The sequence below is a fragment of the Pristiophorus japonicus genome, chromosome 10, assembly GCF_044704955.1.
Source record: "Pristiophorus japonicus isolate sPriJap1 chromosome 10, sPriJap1.hap1, whole genome shotgun sequence".
Classification (NCBI taxonomy): domain Eukaryota; kingdom Metazoa; phylum Chordata; class Chondrichthyes; family Pristiophoridae; genus Pristiophorus; species Pristiophorus japonicus.
Genome location: NC_091986.1, coordinates 125674472 through 125695098, shown reverse-complemented (window position 1 = coordinate 125695098; position 20627 = coordinate 125674472). Strand labels below are relative to the sequence as shown.

The 20627-nt window shown below is 44.1% G+C and overlaps 1 protein-coding gene across 3 annotated transcripts in view; it reads right to left on the bottom strand.

Annotated features, from left to right (window-relative positions):
- Positions 1-20627, bottom strand: part of tenm4 (teneurin transmembrane protein 4) — a 969538-nt gene that overhangs the window by 442775 nt on the left and 506136 nt on the right. The gene's annotated exons all lie outside the window — the stretch shown is intronic.

The window sequence follows — 20627 nt, the reverse complement described above, 5'->3', positions numbered from 1 at the left end:
GTCTGTACCTGGGCAGAACTGGAACTAATGTCCTTGGGGGAGTGTTTGTTAGTGCTGTTGGGGAGGGGTTGAACTAATATGGCAGGGGGATGGGAATCTATGCAGGGAGACAGAGGGAAGTAGAATAGGGGCAGAAGCGAAAGATAGAAAGAAGAAAAGTAAAGTGGAGGGCAGAGAAACCCAAGGCGAAAAACAAAAAGGGCCACATGACAGCAAAATTCTAAAGGGGCATAGTGTGTTAAAAAGACAAGCCTGAAGGCTCTGTGCCTCAATGCGAGGTGTATGCATAATAAGTTGAACGAATTAACTGCGCAGGCAGCTATTAATGAATATGATATAATTGGCATTACGAAGACATGGCTCCAGGGTGACCAAGGCTGGGAACTCAACATCCAAGCATATTCAAGATTCCGGAAGGATAGACAGAAAGGAAAAGGAGGTGGGGTAGCGTTGGTGGTTAAAGAGGAAATTAATGCAATAGTAAGGAAGGACATTAGCTTGGGTGATGTGGTGGAATCTTTATGGGTAGAGTGCGGAATACCAAAGGACAGAAAACGCTAGTTGGAGTTGTGTACAGACCACCCCCCCAAACAGTAGTAGTGAGGTTGGGGACAGCATCAAACAAGAAATTAGGGATACATGCAATAAGGGTACAGCAGTTATCATGGGCGACTTTAATCTACATATAGATTGGGCTAACCAAACTGGTAGCAATGCGGTGGAGGAGGATTTCCTGTAGTGTATTAAGGATGGTTTTCTTGACCAATATGTCGAGGAGGGCTGGCCATTCTAGACTGGGTGATGTGTAATGAGAAAGGACTAATTAGCAATCTTGTTGTGTGAGGTCCCTTGGGAAAGAGTGACCATAACATGGTAGAATTCTTTATTAAGATAGAGAGTGACACAGTTAATTCAGAGATTAGGGTCCTGAACTTAGGGAAAGGTAACTTCGATGGTATGAGACGTGAATTGACTAGAATAGACTGGCGAATGATACTTAAAGGGTTGACGGTGGATAGGCAATGGCAAACATTTAAAGATCACATAGATGAACTTCAACAATTGTACATCCCAGTCTGGAGTAAAAATAAAACGGGGAAGATGGCTCAACCGTGGCTAACAAGGGAAATTAAGGATAGTGTAAAATCCAAGGAAGAGGCGTATAAATTGGCCAAAAAAAGCAGCAAACCTGAGGACTGTGAGAAATTTAGAATTCAGCAGAGGAGGACAAAGGGTTTAATTAGGAGGGGGAAAATAGAATTTGAGAAGAAGCTTGCTGGGAACATAAAACTGACTGCAAAAGCTTCTATAGATATGTGAAGAGAAAAAGATTAGTGAAGACAAACATAGGTCCCTTGCAGTCAGAATCAGGTGAATTTATAATGGGGAACAAAGAAATGGCAGACCAATTGAACAAATACTTTGGTTCTGTCTTCATGAAGGAAGACACAAATAACCTTCCGGAAATATTAGGGGGCAGAGGGTCTAGTGAGAAGGAGGAACTGAAGGAAATCCTTATTAAGCGGGAAATTGTGTTAGGGAAATTGATGGGATTGAAGGCCGATAAATCCCCAGGGCCTGATAGTTTGCATCCCAGAGTGCTTAAGGAAGTGGCCCTAGAAATAGTGGATGCATTTGTGATCATTTTCCACATTTGGGAAGAGTGACAAGATCGGTCCAAGTCAGCATGGATTTATGAAAGGGAAATCATGCTTGGCAAATCTTCTAGAATTTTTTGAGGGTGTAACTAGTAGAGTGGACAGGGGAGAATCAGTGGATGTACAGACCACCAAACAGTAGTAGTGAGATTGGGGACAGCATCAAACAAGAGGTGTATTTGGACTTTCAAAAGGCTTTTGACAAGGTCCCACACAAGAGATTGGTGTGCAAAATTAAAGCACATGATATTGGGGGTAATGTATTGACGTGGATAGAGAACTGGTTGGCAGACAAGAAGCAGAGAGTCGGGATAAACAGGTCGTTTTCAGAATCACAGACAGTGATTAGTGGGGTGCCGCAGTGCTTAGTGCTGGGACCCCAGCTATTTACAATATACATTAATGATTTAGATGAAGGAATTGAGTGCAATATCTCCAAGTTTGCAGATGACACTAAGTTGGGTAGCGGTGTGAGCTGCAAGGAGGATGCTAAGAGGCTGCAGGGTGACTTGGACAGGTTAGGTGAGTGGGCAAATGCATGGCAGATGCAGAATAATGTGAATAAATGTGAGGTTATCCACTTTGGTGGCAAAAACACGAAGGCAAAATATTATCTGAATGGCGGCAGATTAGGAAAAGGAGAGGTGCAACGAGACCTGAGTGTCATGGTACATCAGTCATTGAAAGTTGGCATGCAGGTACAGCAGGCGGTGAAGAAGGCAAATGGCATATGGGCCTTCATAGCTAGGTGATTTGAGTATAGGAGCCGGGAGGTCTTACTGCAGTTGGACCTCACCTGGAATATTGTGATCAGTTTTGGTCTCCTAATCTGAGGAAGGACATTCTTGCTATTGAGGGAGTGCAGCGAAGGTTCACCAGACTGATTCCCGAGATGGCAGGACTGACATATGAGGAGAGACTGGATCGACTGGGCCTGTATTCACTGGAGTTTAGAAGAATGAGAGGGGATCTCATAGAAACATATAAAATACTGATGGGACTGGACAGGTTAGATGCAGGAAAAATGTTACCGATATTGGGGAAGTCCAGAACCAGGGGACATAGTCTAAGGATAAGGGGTAAGCCATTTAGGACCAAGATGAGGAGAAACTTCTTCACTCAGAGAGTTGTTAACCTGTGGAATTCCCTGCCGCAGAGAGTTGTTGATGCCAGTTCGTTGGATATATTCAAGAGGGAGTTAGATATGGCCCTTACGGCTAAAGGGATCAAGGGGTATGGAGAGAAAGCAGGAAAGGGGTACTGAGGGAATGATCAGCCATGATCTTATTGAATGGTGGTGCAGGCTCAAAGGGCCGAATGGCCTAATCCTGCACCTATTTTCTATGTTTCTATGTGGATGCTTGCTTGAGTGCAGGATTGATGAACTTAGGATATTGAGATTTTGGATATTTTCAATGAGATTGACAGAATTAACAATAAATGTGTTATGTGTTTTTGAAACACAGCTTGTGGTGCTGATTAGAAAAATTGTACAGATCAAATGCACAAATACAAAATGGATTAATCTTCACTTTCAGCCATAGCATCAACTTCGATTGCAGAAAAATGTCATGAGATTCAATAGTAAACAGCTGCCAGCGAAGCAATAGTGTTTTACATTTCATATCAATGAGGATGAATCAGCCGAATAATTGAAACACTCACTGCATTGCTCTGTGTATCCCAACCAAGATAGTTTTAATCAAACAGCAGCCTGTCGTACTACTGCCTTTTTCACATCAAATACAGCAAGCAGTCGTTCTGATTCAATAGAGTGAGTGCTGATCAAAGTTTAGATTTGCTTTCCCCATAAAGTGACAAGACCTCAATCTATGTGTGCTGAGCCAGAACCTGTGTTCATGCTCCATTACTGTATGCAAAAAAAAATGTCCCTGGTGGCAGGCAATCTGAAGCTACCTTGATTAACATCAGTTCAAATCACCAGAAAATAAGGAGAGATTGGTAACATGGTACAATAAGGATGGCCTCGCTCTAAACTAATCTGTCTGTTCTGCTCCCAGGGCAAGAAGCAGTCACACAAACTTGTAACTCCACGACAAATTCTGTAACTTTGAAAAAGTTTTTATGCAGCTAAAGCTCATTGACAGATTGTGTTCCTCGTATTCAAAGATTGTCTAATAGCTATTAAAAATATCTGTACAATGTTCTTTGGCTGGCTGGCTGGCTGATACTTCACGCAAACTTTCAAATGCTCTGCAAAATGTCTAATCAATGGTAATGGGGTAGAAATTCCTGATGGCATCCAATTTGTGTGCAAATGGAGCAATGCAAGTGCTCCCTCTGGCTGCATGCGCATAACTGTTCCTGTGCAAATTTGGAATTAGCATGAGTAATCTAATGTGAGCGTGTTCCTGCTGCACAGCAGGCTGCCTGGAGCAACATTTGCCCATGCAGCTAACAGGAATTTAAAGAGCTCCAGCATCCTTTTAAAAGGCTACATTCCCAACAGCAAGACAAGGCACAGATTAGGGCTGTCAAATTTTTGGAAAGGTGGGACTTCTCTGGATGACGTGGGCCAAAAGAGGCACTCTTTCTTTTGACATCGAAAGGCACCGTGCCCAGAAAGAATGGCTGAAAAAGTCTGGCAGAAGGCAGCTAACAGGGCAAATGCTGCTTGCAGCACTCAGAAGACGTCGGGGGTCATTTTAACCTAACTCACACGTTTTATACCCCGCTCGATTTTGAAGCCAATGGAAAGTAAATGCAGAAGATACAGACTTAAAGAAAGCTACCAAGGTAAGGCCACCCGACCCCAAATTGTTGCCCCCTATATCCATGCCACAACAGGTTTCCAAATAATGTGTTCCTCTTTTACTGCTGCCCCATCCAAAGCATTCACATAATCCTACATCCCGTTGAATGCTTACCAAGCATGACCATACTGCAGCAGAGGACAAATGCAAGCAGCTGCATACATTTGACTCAATTGTTACACTGAAATTTTAAAAAGTGGTTTAGCAGCTTTGAAAGCAGATAAGTCCCCAGGCCCGGATGAAATGCATCCCAGGCTGTTGAGCAAAGTAAAAGAGGAAATAGCATTTTCCTGGCCTCTTTGGATTTAGATATGGTGCCGGAGGACTGGAGGACTGCTAATGTAGTACCCTTGTTAAAGAAGGGAGAAAGGGATAGGCCGAGTAATTACAGGCCTATCAGCGGGAAAATTATTGGAAAAAAATCCTGAAAGACAGGATAAATCTACATTTGGAAAGGCAAGAATTAATTAGGAGCAGTCAGCATGGAATTGTTAAGGGAAGATCGTGTTTGACTAACCTGATTGAATTTTTTGAGGAGGTAACCAAGGGAGTCAATGAGGGTAGTGTGTACGAAGCTTTTGATAAGGTCCCACATGGTAGACTGGTCACGAAGATTAAAGCCCATGGGATCCAGGGCAAAGAGGTGAGTTGGATCCAAAATTGGCTTAGAGGCAGGAAACAAAGGGTAATGGTTGATGGATGTTTTTGTGACTGGAAGGCTGTTTCCAATGGGGGTCCGCAGGGCTTAGTACTGGGTCCCTTGATTTTTGTGGTATATATCAATATTTTGATTTGAATATCAGGAGTATGATTAAGATGTTTGCAGATGACACTAAAATTGGCTGTGTGGTTGAGGAATGTCATGGACTGTGGGAGGATATCAATCTACTGGTTAGGTGGGCAGAGCAGTGGCAAATGGAATTTAATTCGGAGAAGTGTGAGGTAATGCACTTGGGGAGGGCTAATAAGGAAAGGGTATACACATTAAGCGGTAGGCCACTTAATAGTGTAGATGAACAAAGAGACCTTGAAGTGCTTGTCCACAGATCCCTGAAAGTAGCAGGCCAGGTGGATAACGTGGTTAAGAAGGCATACGGAATGCTTGCCTTTATTGGCTGAGGCACAGAATACATCAGGGATGTTATGCTTAAATTGTATAATAATCTGGTTAGGCCACAGCTGGAGTACTGCGTGCAGTTCTGGTCGTTATATTATAGGAAGGACGTGATTGCACCAGAGAGGATGCAAAGGAGATTTACTAGGATGCTGCCTGGAATGGAGAATCTTAGCTATGAGGACAGATTAGATAGGCTGGGTTTGTTCTCATTGGAACAGAGGAGGTTGAGAGTTGTACAAAATTTTGAGAGGGAGTCAATTACGAGGGGGCATAGTTTTAAAGTGGTTAGTGGAAGGTTCAGAGCGGATTTGAGGGAGGGCTTCTTCACACAGAGGGTTGTGGGGGTCTGGAACTCACTGCCTGGAAGAGTGGTGGATGCAGAAACCCTCATCACATTTAAAAGGTGCTTGGATGGGCACTTAAAGTGCCGTAACCTGCAGCATTACGGACCTCGAGTTGGTAATTGGGATTAGACTGGATAACCTCTTGTTGGCTGGTGCAGATACGGTGGTAAGTACTGCAGGGAATCGGATACGGCCAGGGTGATCTCCTGGACTAGTTTTGATCGCCTGGATGGGTCGTGGAGGAATTTTCCCAGATATTCTTTTCTCCAATTGGCCTGGGTTTTTACCTGGTTTTTGCCTCTCCCAGGAGATCACATGGCTCCAGTTGGGGTTGAGTGTCGTATGTTTCGGTGTAAGGGGTGTCGCAGTTGTGTGGGGCGGAATGGTTGGGCTGGGTGCTCTTTACCTTTTCGCCATTGTTCATTGTTTATAGGTTTATATGTAATGTTCAGGGCTGCTGACCGAGGGCCGTGCAGCTCTTTATCGGCCAGCGCAGACACGTTGGGCCGAAATGGCCTCCTTCTGCGTTATAAATTTCTATGTTTCTATGTTTTCTATGTTTCTATGTCACACACCAAATCCTGCACACAAAATCTACCTCCAAGATGCATGTTGATTCATATGTGTAAAAGGCTGCATACGTAGGCCTTTGCATTCTGACTATGGGCCTGGATGGCTACATGGATTAAAAATTGCAACTGCATTGAACAGCTCTATCATGATGCTGTTGCTGTTCAGTGGCAAAGGAGATGAAAAAAAAAATGGCCCTGCTAAACTTTTCTTCAATCACTTGTTTTGGCACATCTGTGATAGCAAATTGGCTGATTTTGCAAGTGTCCACTGTCCTATCCTGGAAGGGGTTAAAGCAACAAACACTGAGGGCTGCAGTCACCTTGACTGCCACTAGCAGTGCCATTACTATGGTGCAGGTTTTCTGCAGGTCTTCTTGTAGCAGTTGGCATGGCTCTGTGTTATGTATGCAATAAAGGTTCAAACTGAGTATTGTTGAACTAAGCAAGGTACAACCTTGCTTCTGCTTTATTTTAGCCCAAAGTGTCTGACTCACAAAATGGCTGGCCTTTTATACCGGAGTAGCACCATGTGCATGCTGCTCAGTGGCCTCCAGCAATGGCACCATCTGGTGGCTACAAACAGCATGTACATACATAACATTCTGTAACTGTCTTCCTACACAACTGAAGTTTGTGGAGACAGTTTTCTGCCTTTGCAAGATAGCAGTGCATAGGCCTATGGACATGGTTGGTGGAATAATCACGGGTTAGCTAGTTCTGGTGCTACCTGACATCCTTTATCCTTCTGTATTAAGTCCAGTGAGAAGAGAGGAGTGAAAACAAATCCCACAACTTGCAACTGAATTTAAGTAAAAATTGACGAGTGCAGCTTCAAGACAGCGAGAAGCTAACTAGTCTTTTAACACCAATTGAAATGGGTAAGCTGAGCAAGTTGCACTTTTAGTGAGAGAACTGAGGAATTTCACAGCAATATCTAATTCTCAGTGTATCCGAATTTAAAATGAAGCTCTCTGACATTCTGTACGAGAAATGCACTACTCTCTGGCTGGAGATTAGCGCAAAGTACAAAAGTCAGTTCCCAAACTTATAGTTTTCTGGCCCTGCTTACACAATTCCTGATGACAGGAATCTCCTGTCTATTATGTCTGTGTTATTGATTCTACCATTTTTATTTGTGCTAATTTTCTCATTTCTGCAAAATCACAATAGCATAATGGAATATATAAAATAAATGCATTCGATGATGAATATAAATGATGTTCTGATGCTTTTTTTTTGATGGTTAATATTTGACTTACAAATTAATTTCTAAATTTCGTAACCCACATTTTTTAGTTATATCATAATGGGCCCAAAAATTGCGGCCTCGCCGGGTGCTTACGAAGTGGACACGCACCCATCAAGGCCTCGCAAAAGCCGGTTCTCGATCTGACAGATTCAACACATCCGCTGGAGGACATCTGCGGGGCACAGATTGGGCTATTTGCCCAACTCTTGCCCAGCGAATGTCCTTCAAACTCTTGCACCTGGTAAAAGCATGTGTACAGCATACTTTTACTAGGGTAAGAGGTTTAAAACATAGAAAATTTAAATGTAATCGCTCATTTTTATATTAAAAACTCTGTCCATTGAGGTAATTTTATTTTTAACACTATTAAAACACATTAAAACAAATTCCAAAAATTATATATTTTTCTAAAACATTTAATTACATTCAATTTGAATGAATTTTAAATATGTGAGACATATTTTTTATTTATTGCGTTGTGTTTCTTGTTTTAGGGGGTTATTCTCATTGATAGTAATGGGAACTCGTAAAAACAGAGCTCCCATTAGATCAACGAGAATACTAGATAGTGATTGGTGGTCCAGGCCCACATGATTCCAGGATACTCATTTGTATCTGGAGGACATGTTCCCGTACACTGCACAGCGAATTAAGACCTCCGACTGGAATCCTACGTTCCTCCGGGACCACCAGGTATTTTAGTTGATTGTTTTTCGGGTTGGAGGCATTCGTCCGAACATAGCCTCAGACCACAATTTTCCCCCCAATATTCTCGAAGTCTGCTTAGAAATGTTCGATGAAGATTCTAAAGCTCAATTTTCTGAGCCCAGCAAGAAGTGATTTCAGCTGGCCCAGTGGTACACATGTGGCCACTTCAGCAGCTAAAGGGGTGGAGTTCACCAAATGTTTCAATGGCAGTTCCTCTCACTATTTTGAGTGGGCTACTGTATATGGAATGCTTACCTAAAGATCTTGGCCTGTAACACACTATTTGTGGGACTTTGCTGCATGCAAATTGGGTGTCATAGTTGAATACAAATTAATAGTGACAACATGTCAAAAAAGATAGTTCAACTGGCTGTGAGCGCTTTTGAACATCAGTTTTGCTTTTTGCACTGAAATTGCTCTCAGAAATATGGATGTCCTGTGAATTAGTCACACAAGGTCGGGCATTTATTTTTGACTCAACACCATCCCAAAAAGAACCCACACCACTGATGGGGCCTTCGAAAAAGGGGCTTAAATTCTACATCCTAAATATTTACATTTTCTGCATTCACCAGCTACATCCAGATTTTAAATTATGAATAAAGTTTTTTCTATGATATCGTAATAAAAGCTTGAATTTCCCAGGTTAGTGTATCTGGCTGAAATCCTTCATCCCTCCTCCACATATATATTGAAACTGGTATTAAATCCAGCATAGTCGGTACATTATGATGAACACAAATCCTGAAACACAAATTTCAGCCATTTTTAAATAAACCAAGCTTGTTCTATCCTGTGAAAGGTTTCACTCAAATTTGGTGAACTGTTTTTAGGGGTATGAAGTAAATCTTGAAAGCGCAGTTTTGAAAAATATCTCAAACTTTCCACCTATAGGGCCCAACTTTGCCCAACCCCTTTTTTCGGTGCACTTACCTTAAGTGCACCAACTTTGTGTGCTGGAAAGGGCACCGGAAAAAAGGGGCCCCATCCTGGCCGCTCTTCTGAGCCCCCGGAGTCCCGGCGTGGCATGCATTCTGAAGTGGGGGGGGCGGAGCAACAGGCCGGCACCTGCGCGCATGCTCCTGCATGTCCTGCGGGCTGTGAGCAAGACCCGATGCTTGCAGCCCCTATCCCCGGCCAAAGGGACGCCCTGATCTCGCCGCACCCTATCCCCGGCCGAGTGGCCTCCTGCACCGGCCGGCCGGCCGGCCCGCTGAGTTCCCGGGCGAGGTAGAACTTCAGTTTTATTTTTTATTTATTGGTTGTGCTTGAGAGTTTTGATTGGGGGAGCGGGGGGAAGGGTGAGAGTTTTGCCGGGGGGGGGGGTGGGGTGGAGAGTGTACTGGGGAGGAGGAGAGTTTTGGGGCGGGGGGGAGAGAAAGTGTGTATTGGCGGGGGGAGGAATAGAGTTTTTGGGGAGGGAGAGAAAGAGTGTATTGGGAAGGGAGGAGGAGAGTTTTGTGGGGGGGGGGAGAAAGAGTGTTTTGTATTCCAGTATCTCTCGCTCTCTCTCTGGCTACGGCCCCACCCCCCCCCCCCCCCCACCCCGTGACATCGCGGCCAGCAGCTCACATTTCTCCGGTAGGATTTACTTCATTTTTATTAGTATTTTAATTGTTTGAGCTTTTCCTTGCAATGTTTGGTGCTTGGTTGTTGAGGTCCTCTCCAGTTCCCTTCCCTCCCCTATCCCTGCCCTAATGTCTGCCGAATGTGCGCTGCTTTTTCCTCACTGCCCGCAAGGTTTTTCAGAGCTGGCCACATACGCTGACCAAAGTCAATTTGGAGTAAGTTTTTGCTGGTCAAAGTGGCATAAATGACCAAAACTGGCGTAAGTGTCTGGGAACGCCCCCTTTTGAGAAAAAAAAACCTGATCTAAAAAAAATCGTACCTAACTGACTTACTCTGGAGCAAATTTTTTTGGGGAAAATGGCATTTTTTAAACTTACACCAGAAAAAACAACTTACTCCAAAAAAATTGATGCAAGTCATGGCCAAAGTTGGGCCCATAAAGAGGGTAATGATGCACATCTATTATTTGTTTGCAGACACTGAAATGCTTTTAAAGGCACACAGAGCCAGAAAGAGGCAGAGACTCCAGTATGTTGTGCGACACTCTTGGTGGATATGGATTGACATTAAAATTTGCCCCCATGATAAGGTTATGATCATTAGTTTCTTTCCATTGAAAGTGACAGCAAGCAGAAGCCAAGCACTTCTTCATGCAGAAAAATGAGTGAACAATCGCACCTCAGCCTTGCAGACTTTCTAATGATTGGTTACACACAGACCTTTTCGTTTTCAGGTTTGACCTGATAAATTCTCCTGAAAGGTGAATTCCAAAATTTGGGCCATGCTGCCATTAACAGTTAATATTTATAATTTCCATTTTGTATTTAATGTGAAGACTTTGCTTACTTTTTGACTTGAAAAAGCAGGTGATTGAGCACAGTTTATTTCACCTGATATATTTGACCTAAGTTCAAGACAATCTGACAATCAGAGTATTTAGTGACCAGCATTAGCAGAGGCCTGGATGGTTGTTTAATTTTAAAAAAAATTAGGATGCAATTAAAGTGGTTCTGAAAGTGCTTTTTTGCATCTTGAACATTAAATCTTAGAGATGAAATCACTAAATTTGAGTTGTATCAAAAGGGATTTAATATATGCTTAATTTCACTGAATGGACTTTTAATAAAAATTGGCTAAATTTAATTTACAAGTTAGGATGACGGTTTTTGCAAGATATTCGAGCTAGTCACCATTATATATGATCATGTCATGTCAGGAGTGAAGTTAGGAAACACATCTACATGAAAAGGATGGTAGACGTTTAAAAAAGGAGGGAGAGAGAAAACAGGGAATTATAGACCGGTCAGCCTGACATCGGTAGTGGGTAAAATGATGGAATCAATTATTAAGGATGTCATAACAGCGCATTTGGAAAGACATGATAGGTTCAAGTCAGCATGGATTTGTGAAAGGGAAATCATGCTTGACAAATCTTCTGGAATTTTTTGAGGATGTTTCCAGTAGAGTGGACAAGCGAGAACCAGTTGATGTGGTGTATTTGGACTTTCAGAAGGCTTTCGACAAGGTCCCACACAAGAGATTAATGTGCAAAGTTAAAGCACATGGGATTGGGGGTAGTGTGCTGATGTGGATTGAGAACTGGTTGTCAGACAGGAAGCAAGGAGTAGGAGTAAATGGGTACTTTTCAGAATGGCAGGTAGTGACTAGTGGGTTCTGTGCTGGGGCCCCAGCTGTTAACATTGTACATTAATGATTTAGGCGAGGGGATTAAATGTAGTATCTCCAAATTTGCGGATGACACTAAGTTGGGTGGCAGTGTGAACTGCGAGGAGGATGCTATGAGGCTGCAGAGTGACTTGGATAGGTTAGGTCAGTGGGCAAATGCAGTATAATGTGGATAAATGTAAGGTTATCCACTTTGATGGTAAAAACAGAGAGACAGACTATTATCTGAATGGTGACAGATTAGGAAAAGGGGAGGTGCAACGAGACCTGGGTGTCATGGTACATCAGTCATTGATGGTTGGCATGAGGTACAGCAGGCGGTTAAGAAAGCAAATGGCATGTTGGCCTTCATAGCGAGGGGATTTGAGTACAGGGGAAGGGAGGTGTTACTACAGTTGTACAGGGCCTTGGTGAGGCAACACCTGGAGTATTGTGTACAGTTTTGGTCTTCTAACTTGAGGAAGGACATTCTCGCTATGAGGGAGTGCAGCGAAGGTTCACCAGACTGATTCCCGGGATGGCAGGACTGACATATCAAGAAAGACTGGATCAACTGGGCTTGTATTCACTGGAGTTCAGAAGAATGAGAGGGGATCTCATAAAAACGTTTAGAATTCTGACAGGTTTAGACAGGTTAGATGCAGGAAGAATGTTCCCAATGTTGGGGAAGTCCAGAACCAGGGGTCACAGTTTAAGGATAAGGGGTAAGCCATTTAGGACCGAGATGAGGAGAAATTTCTTCACCCAGAGAGTGGTGAACCTGTGGAATTCTCTACCACAGAAAGTTGTTGAGGCCAATTCACTAAATATATTCAAAAAGGAGTTAGATGTAGTCCTTACTACTAGGGGAATCAAGGGGTATGGCGAGAAAGCAGGAATGGGGTACTGAAGTTGCATGTTCAGCCATGATCTCATTGAATGGCGGTGCAGGTTCGAAGGGCTGAATGGCCTACTCCTGCACCTATTTTCTATGTTTCTATGTTTCTTACACTCTTCCGCAAACGACAGTTGATGCTGGGTCTATTGTTAATTTTAAATCTGAGATTAATACAGTTTTGTTAACCAAAGGTATTAAGGGATATGCGGCAGAGGCGGGTATATGGAGTTAGATCACAGATCAGCCATGATTTAATTGAATGGGAAAACAGGCTTGAGGGGCTAAGTGGCCTACTCCTGTTCCTATGTGCATAGTGCACTATTGTGGGAATAGTCAATTTGAGTAATTTGCTGATTTGTGATCCCAAGTTTTTGATTTGTTTTTTCTGGATGATTTTTTTCTTGGGATAAGTTGCAGTTGCTCTGTACAGCTGTTTGGAGGCATAAATTCAAAGAGAAGGTCATAATGATATCTTAAAGATATGGGGGCCAAAATTCAGGGTCTGTAAAAGGCCCGTTATCGCTGTTTTGCAGCGGCCATGCGGCAGAATCGAGTGGCTGCCGCGTTGCAGTCCATTGGACGCCCCGACCAAAATTCAGCTCGAGGATTTTTCGGCCTGTCCAACTTTCACCCCACATCATCAAAGCGTGCACCACTGCTATCCCACACCTACATTTTAATCTGCCCCAAATTTTGTGAAAAAAAATCCATGAGCTGCTGCTCATCTTTTTCTGTCGGTGCACCTTCGTCTGTCTGTGTGCGGCACAGCAGCATGGCAGCCCTTCAAGGTTAGGGCCCACTGCCACGGCCGCCATGGTCATAGAATCATAGACATTTACAGCATGGAAGGAGGCCATTTCAGCCCACCGTGTCCGTGACGGCCGACCAAGAGCTATCTAGCCTAATCCCACTTTCCAGCACTTGATCCGTAGCCCTGTAGGTTACGTCACTTTAAGTGCACATCCAGGTATTTTTAAAATGTAGTGAGGCTTTCTGCCTCTACCACCCTTTCAGGCAGTGAGTTCCAGACCCCCACCGCTCTCTGTGTGAAAAAGGTCCCCTCATTTCTCCTCTAAACCTCCCCCCAATTATTTTAAATCTATGCCCCCTGGTTGTTGACCCCTCTGTCAGGGGAAACAGATCCTTCCTATCAATTCTATCCAGGCCCCTCATCATTTTATACACCTCAATCAGGCCTCTCCTCAGTCTTCTCTGTTCCAAAGAAAACAGACCCAGCATCCCCAATCTTTCCTCATAGCCAAAATTCTCCAGTCCAGGCAACAGGTTGTTATTTTTGCTGGCCGACATCCCAATCAGCTGGCCAATTATTGCCCCAGGTTTGGCTGGGCCGCCAACAGGGAGCCTGGAACTCCCTCTTGGGTACCAGGCTGCTGGTCCGGCCGAAACCCTCCCTGGTGGCCCAGTGGACCAATGTTTGTGAATGCCGAACGCTCCCCCTTTAAGTGACGCAAACCAGGATTTACCGCCGCACTTCTGCCCTCAGTTACTGCAGTTGTACAGGGCCTTGGTGAGGCCTCACCTGGAATATTGTGTTCAGTTTTGGTCTCCTAATCTGAGGAAGGACGTTCTTGCTATTGAGGGAGTGCAACGAAGGTTCACCAGACTGATTCCCGGGATGGCAGGACTGACAAATGAGGAGAGACTGGATCGACTGGGCCTATATTCACTGGAGTTTAAAAAAATGAGGGGGGATCTCACAGGAACATATAAAATTCTGACGGGACTGGACAGGTTAGATGCGGGTAGAATGTTCCCGATGTTGGGGAAGTCCAGAAGCAAGGGACACAGTCCAAGGATAAGGGGTAAGCCATTTAGGACCGAGATGAGGAAAAACTTCTTCACTCAGAGAGTTGCTAACCTGTGGAATTCCCGACCGCAGTGAGTTGTTGATGCCAGTTCATTGGATATATTCAAGAGGGAGTTGGATATGTCCCTTACGGCTAAAAGGATCAAGGGGTATGGAAAGAAAGCAGGAAAGGGATACTGAGGTGAATGATCAGCCATGATCTTATTGAATGGTGGTGCAGGCTTGAAGGGCCGAATGGCCTACTCCTGCACTTATTTTCTAGGTTTCTATGTTTCTATGACCGACTTCTGGTCCAACGAGAAAAAATGTTTAAAGTGCAGAAAATCGCTCTGAAGGCAGCCTCATCGCACCCGGCAGTAAAAAAAGATAAGAAATCATGGGTGCGGCTGCTTTCTGGCATGCCTGAATTTCGGCCCCATGCAGTTTACGATCTACCGCTATTTGAAAGTACAAAGCACAAATTCATCCGTAATAGAAAATTCTCTGGCTCTATTATTATTTATAGAAATTACAGCACAGTTCGAGGTCACTGACCCATTGTGCCTGTGTCTGTGCCCGTGGTGGCACTATCTCTTCAACTGGAATTATCTGCTCTAATCCCATGCCCCTGCTCTTTTTTCTGTGTCCTTTCATATTCTTTCTTTTCAAGAATTTATCCAATTTTCTTTTAAATGACGATATGGTTCCTGCCTCAATAGCCATTTGCAGTAAAACATTTGCACTTGTTCCAATAACCCTCTGCAGACTTCCCCTTAATTCATCCAATGATAATCCTCAGCCTATACCCCTGTATTATTGGTTTGCTATCCAGTGGAAATAATCATTCGTTAGGTACAGTTACAAAACTTTCAGAAAATTGAAATTCTCCATTGCATCACCCTTAACTTTCTTTGTTCCAGTGAGAATTGCCCCAGTTTTTTGAGCATACTAACCATCGTCTTTTAGGGAATGAAACTTGGTCCACTTTATGGCCTGGACTTTGCCAGCGCTCAGAGGGCGTGTACGGAGGTGGGTCCACTGTCAAAATATGAAAGATTGACAGTGGATCGACAGCCCATTGTGAACCCACCTCCGTGTCTGTTTCCCAAGTGCCAGATCGGCCTGCGCTTTACGGATCTGACACTCAATGGCAGGTGAGCCAACTGAAATGCTTAAGAGGTACTTAAACAGAAATTTACCATCTACTTCCCATTTTTCCAACTTTTTCACCAGGGTCCCGGCGCTCTGGGATCACGTCAGGTAAGTAGGTCAGGTTTTCAATGACTCTCCATTCTTCTGAATAGGTGACAGCTGCAAAAGTGGTACAAAAGCTACCATTTCACAGCTGTTCACTTTACAATCTTAGAAGCTAGAGCTTTCAGGATTTGGAACACACTTTTGAGCCTTGAGTGTTTGGAGTAAACACTCTAACCACTGTCATCTCCTTGGAATAAAATATCTCACTACTGACAGATCGCTTCTGTCATCTCAACCTCAGCTACTATCTATTCCATCAGCATTGGTAATCTCACCTTGGTCCTCAGAATCCCACCACGATCAGCCCCAACATGAACATCATCAGGCACACCAACACCAACCTTCTCCAAAATCAACTAGTGCTGCACAGTACACAGGGCATCAGCAGCTGACCACATTGTTGCCTGGGAGGCCAGGGATGGCCTCATCATGGTCAGATTTACTTCACTTGATGCTGCCAGGTTGGCACCACCCCACACCGGCACCATGAAGCATCACTGCAATGCCCAAGCCATTCCTTTCACACTCATCATCATTGGAAGGAGTACCCTTATGTCTCACCATTCACTGCCGTTCACTATGCCACTTTCAGAGGTGTACACAAATTTGTCCAAGAAGCAAAGTGTACAAAATAAAGATTTCAATGTTTAACACCACATTAGCAGAAACTCGACATCAACATTGGCTAAAAGACCCAAGACCTTACCCTTGTGTATTAGTTGGTATGATGGACAAGGATGAGTGTGAGGGGTGGCTAGTGAAATGGGGATGCGATAACTGTAGATAGATAGAGGGGGATGGGTGGAGGTGTAAGGTAAGTTGTTATAAGTATGGATGTGCAGGAGTAGGGTAGGTAAGGCAGAGTGATAGGGATGTGATGAGTGGCACAGCAGGATGAAGTTGACTGTGGCTTTGTAGCAACGTTTCATGATCTACTGAGATGATTGAAAGGTTTGCGCCACTGCAGCCAGGTCCTCCTGATGACATCCCTGCTTGTGCCCTCCTGTACAATGTGCAACCTGGCTGCGTTGGTGTCCTGGGGAGGTCTCTTCCATCCATTGGAAGGGAAGAGAACTTCCCTGCGTGCTGTGACTCCCTCCATAAACATATGGAGGAAAATATGGGAGGACCTGGGTGCAGCTGTGCTCCTTTGTGCAGTGTTTGTCAGTGTTTGCAGCACCTCAATGCTTTAGAACACTGACAGCACAACTGCCAAAATAAATTTTAACATGGTCCCTTCTCTAAGAAAATTGGCTGATGATGCATCATCAAATGATGTCATCACACCCGCTTCCTTTTAATTGGCCGTGAACCTCGCAGAATGGGCTTAACAAGCCCCATCAGGGGAAAGTCATAGAGGAAGCAGGCATGGAGCCAGGAGCGGGGTCGCAGTCCGCCATATATCTCGGTCGCACTGAGGCCGCCTCAATAGGTGAAATCGCGGCCTATATGTGACTCCAGCCCCACATACTTAAGGGGCTCTGAAGTGGTCTAGCAAGTCATCCCATTGTATCAGGAATAAAACCCAACATCATCATCTCAGGGCAACGAGGCATGGACAATAAATGCCGGCATTGCCAGCATTGCTTACACCACAAGAATGAAAAAAATTATATTTGGCTTTTTATAGTTTTTTCTAAATGTCTTCTGCCTTTAAATATCTATGTACAGTAACTCCATTCCTAAACCTCATTATTTACTCAATTGTTAAGTCATACTGTCAGAATTTTGTTCACAATTTTTACCCCAAAATGTACAACAGGGTACCTCATGTTTCTCTGTGTGGAACTGCATCTGCCACAAACTGCCCACTCACTAACCTGTATATGTCTTCCTGCATATGTCTTTTCTCTCATAGTTCTTTTGGCTTTGTTTTGTAGTGTTTAGTTTCTCCATACCGACCTCATGTCAAAAACTTCTCTCCTGACTTTAATGTCTCTGCTGTGTCCCCCAGCTTTGCATTTGTTTTGCTATTCTTATCTACATTTTTTTCTGCCTTATTCCCTTTTTCTGTTGTCTTCACTTACTCAGTTTCTATCTCACCAGTCACCATCTCGAAGCTTGCCTATTTAGCTTTAAAAGATTGTGCAGTGTCTGTCTGAATTTGCGAGACAAATGTCAGTGTTTTTGCAGCTTCTATAAGAGCAAAATGATTTTTCTGTTGCTGCTTTTTCTTTGTGAATAGTGCAGGGGAGAAGCAAGATCAACAATAGTCAGCAGAGTAAAGATATTATTCCCTCATAATAGAAATTGCATATTTAGTCATCACTGATAAATATTTACTCGAATAGAGCAGTAGGCACAATTACAGCAGCAATATTGGATAAAATACACACTATAAATTTCCTAATTGCTGTAATAATTTTAACAATTTGTGGCATAGTACCCCTAAAGGAACCTAAATCATGGATTATTTTGTTTAAATGTATTTAAATTCCACATGTAAGTTTTTTCTGAGTTTTTGATTAATGGTGCTCCTAAAAATGTCTTTATTTGCACGTGCAGTTCCATTAGCTAATGCAACTCTTTTCGAACACTATGGGGGGGACTTTTCTGGGGGGGCGTCAGTGGGCGCGATCGGTGGCGGGTCGGGTGGGAAAGTGTTTTTTTTTTGACAATGGGTCGGCAACCCGCTGTCAACCCGCCAGCACACGCCTTCCCAATTGTCGAGTCTGTCAGTGCTGAGCAGACCTGACACGCAGGGGAGTCAATTGAAATCATTAGTGGCTTGTTTACAGCCACTTAGCAATACCTTTCCCCCAGCTTTTTTATTTTGACAGGTTGCCCACCAGTTTCCCGCTGTGCCTAGACTTTCGTCAGTGAAGCTGAGGCAGGAGGTCACTTGCCATTGTTTCAGCTGATGAGTTGACAGCTTCAAATGTCGTCAAAGCTCGCAGCTGAATCAGATATCTTCCCTCAGCCCCCAGCATCTCCAAACTGATTTTCCACTACAGATTCAGAATGCTGCAAGACTTCACACAAGTCTCCATCCAGTCTGACCTCATTACCTCTCTCACCATTGACAGATCGCTTCTGTCATCTCTACTTCACCTGCCATCTATTCCATCAGCATGAGTGTCCTTGAAACTCTCTCACCTTGGTCCTGAGAATCCCACAGCGATCAGCCCCAGCACCAGTGGCACCAGGCACACCGCAGCACCAACAACAACACCAACCTTCTCCACAATCAACTGATGCTGCTCAGAACACAGGGCATCAGCACCTGACCACATTGATGCGCAGGAGGCCAGGGATGGCCTCACCATGGCCAGATTTACTTTACTTGACACTATACACCCTGGTTGCCACCTGATACGCAAGGTTAGCACCACCCCACAACAACACCATAAATCATTCCTACAATGCCCACGCCATTTCTTTCACACTCATCAACATTGTGGGGTGTACCATTATGTCTCTCCATTCACTGCCACTTCCAAAGGTGCATACAAATCTGTCCAAGAACGCAATGTGCTCAAAATAAAGGTTTCAATGTTTGACACCCTATTAACAGAAACTTTACATGAACATTGCATAAAACACCTAAGTGCCTACTCTTGTGTGTTGTTAGTTGGTATGATTGCACTAGGATGAGGGTGAGTGTGAGGGCTGGCTAGTGAGAGGGGGAAGTGATAATGTAGATAGAGAGGGATGGGTGGAGGTGCAAGGTAAGTTGGTGTGAGTAAGGATGTGCAGGAGTAGGGTAGGGAAGGCAGAGTGATGGGGATGTGATGAGTGGCACAGTAAGATGATGTTGAGTGTGGTTTTGCAGTAATGTTTCATGATTGGAGCGGGTGCAGGACATTCTGAAATGGGAGGGAGAACAGCCAGTTGTCGTGGTGCACATTGGTACCAACGACATAGGTAAAAAAGGGATGAGGTCCTACGAAACGAATTTAAGGAGCTAGGAGCTAAATTAAAAAGTAGGACCTCAAAAGTAGTAATCTCGGGATTGCTACCAGTGCCACGTGATAGTCAGAGTAGGAATCACAGGATAGCGCAGATGAATACGTGGCTTGAGCAGTGGTGCAGCAGGGAGGGATTCAAATTCCTGGGGCATTGGGACCGGTTCTGGGGGAGGTGGGACCAGTACAAACCGGACGGTCTGCACCTGGGCAGGACCAGAACCAATGTCCTAGGGGGAGTGTTTGCTAGTGCTGTTGGGGAGGATTTCAACTAATATGGCAGGGGGATGGGAACCAATGCAGGGAGACAGAGAGAAACAAAAAGGAGGCAAAAGCAAAAGACAGAAAGGAGATGAGGAAAAGTGGAGGGCGGAGAAACCCAAGGCAAAGAACAAAAAGGGCCACTGTACAGCAAAATTCTAAAAGGACAAAGGGTGTTAAAAAAACAAGCCTGAAGGCTTTGTGTCTTAATGCAAGGAGTATCCGCAATAAGGTGGATGAATTAATTGTGCAAATAGATGTTAATAAATATGATGTGATTGGGATTACGGAGACGTGGCTCCAGGATGATCAGGGCTGGGAACTCAACATTCAGGGGTATTCAACATTCAGGAAGGATAGAATAAAAGGAAAAGGAGGTGGGGTAGCATTGTTGGTTAAAGAGGAGATTAATGCAATAGTTAGGAAAGACATTAGCTTGGATGATGTGGAATCTATATGGGTAGAGCTGCAGAACACCAAAGGGCAAAAAACGTTAGTAGGAGTTGTGTACAGACCTCCAAACAGTAATAGAGATGTTGGGGAGGGCATCAAACAGGAAATTAGGGGTGCATGCAATAAAGGTGTAGCAGTTATAATGGGTGACTTTAATATGCACATAGATTGGGCTAGCCAAACTGGAAGCAATACGGTGGAGGAGGATTTCCTGGAGTGCATAAGGGATGGTTTTCTAGACCAATATGTCGAGGAACCAACTAGGGGGGAGGCCATCTTAGACTGGGTGTTGTGTAATGAGAGAGGATTAATTAGCAATCTCATTGTGCGAGGCCCCTTGGGGAAGAGTGACCATAATATGGTGGATTTCTGCATTAGGATGGAGAATGA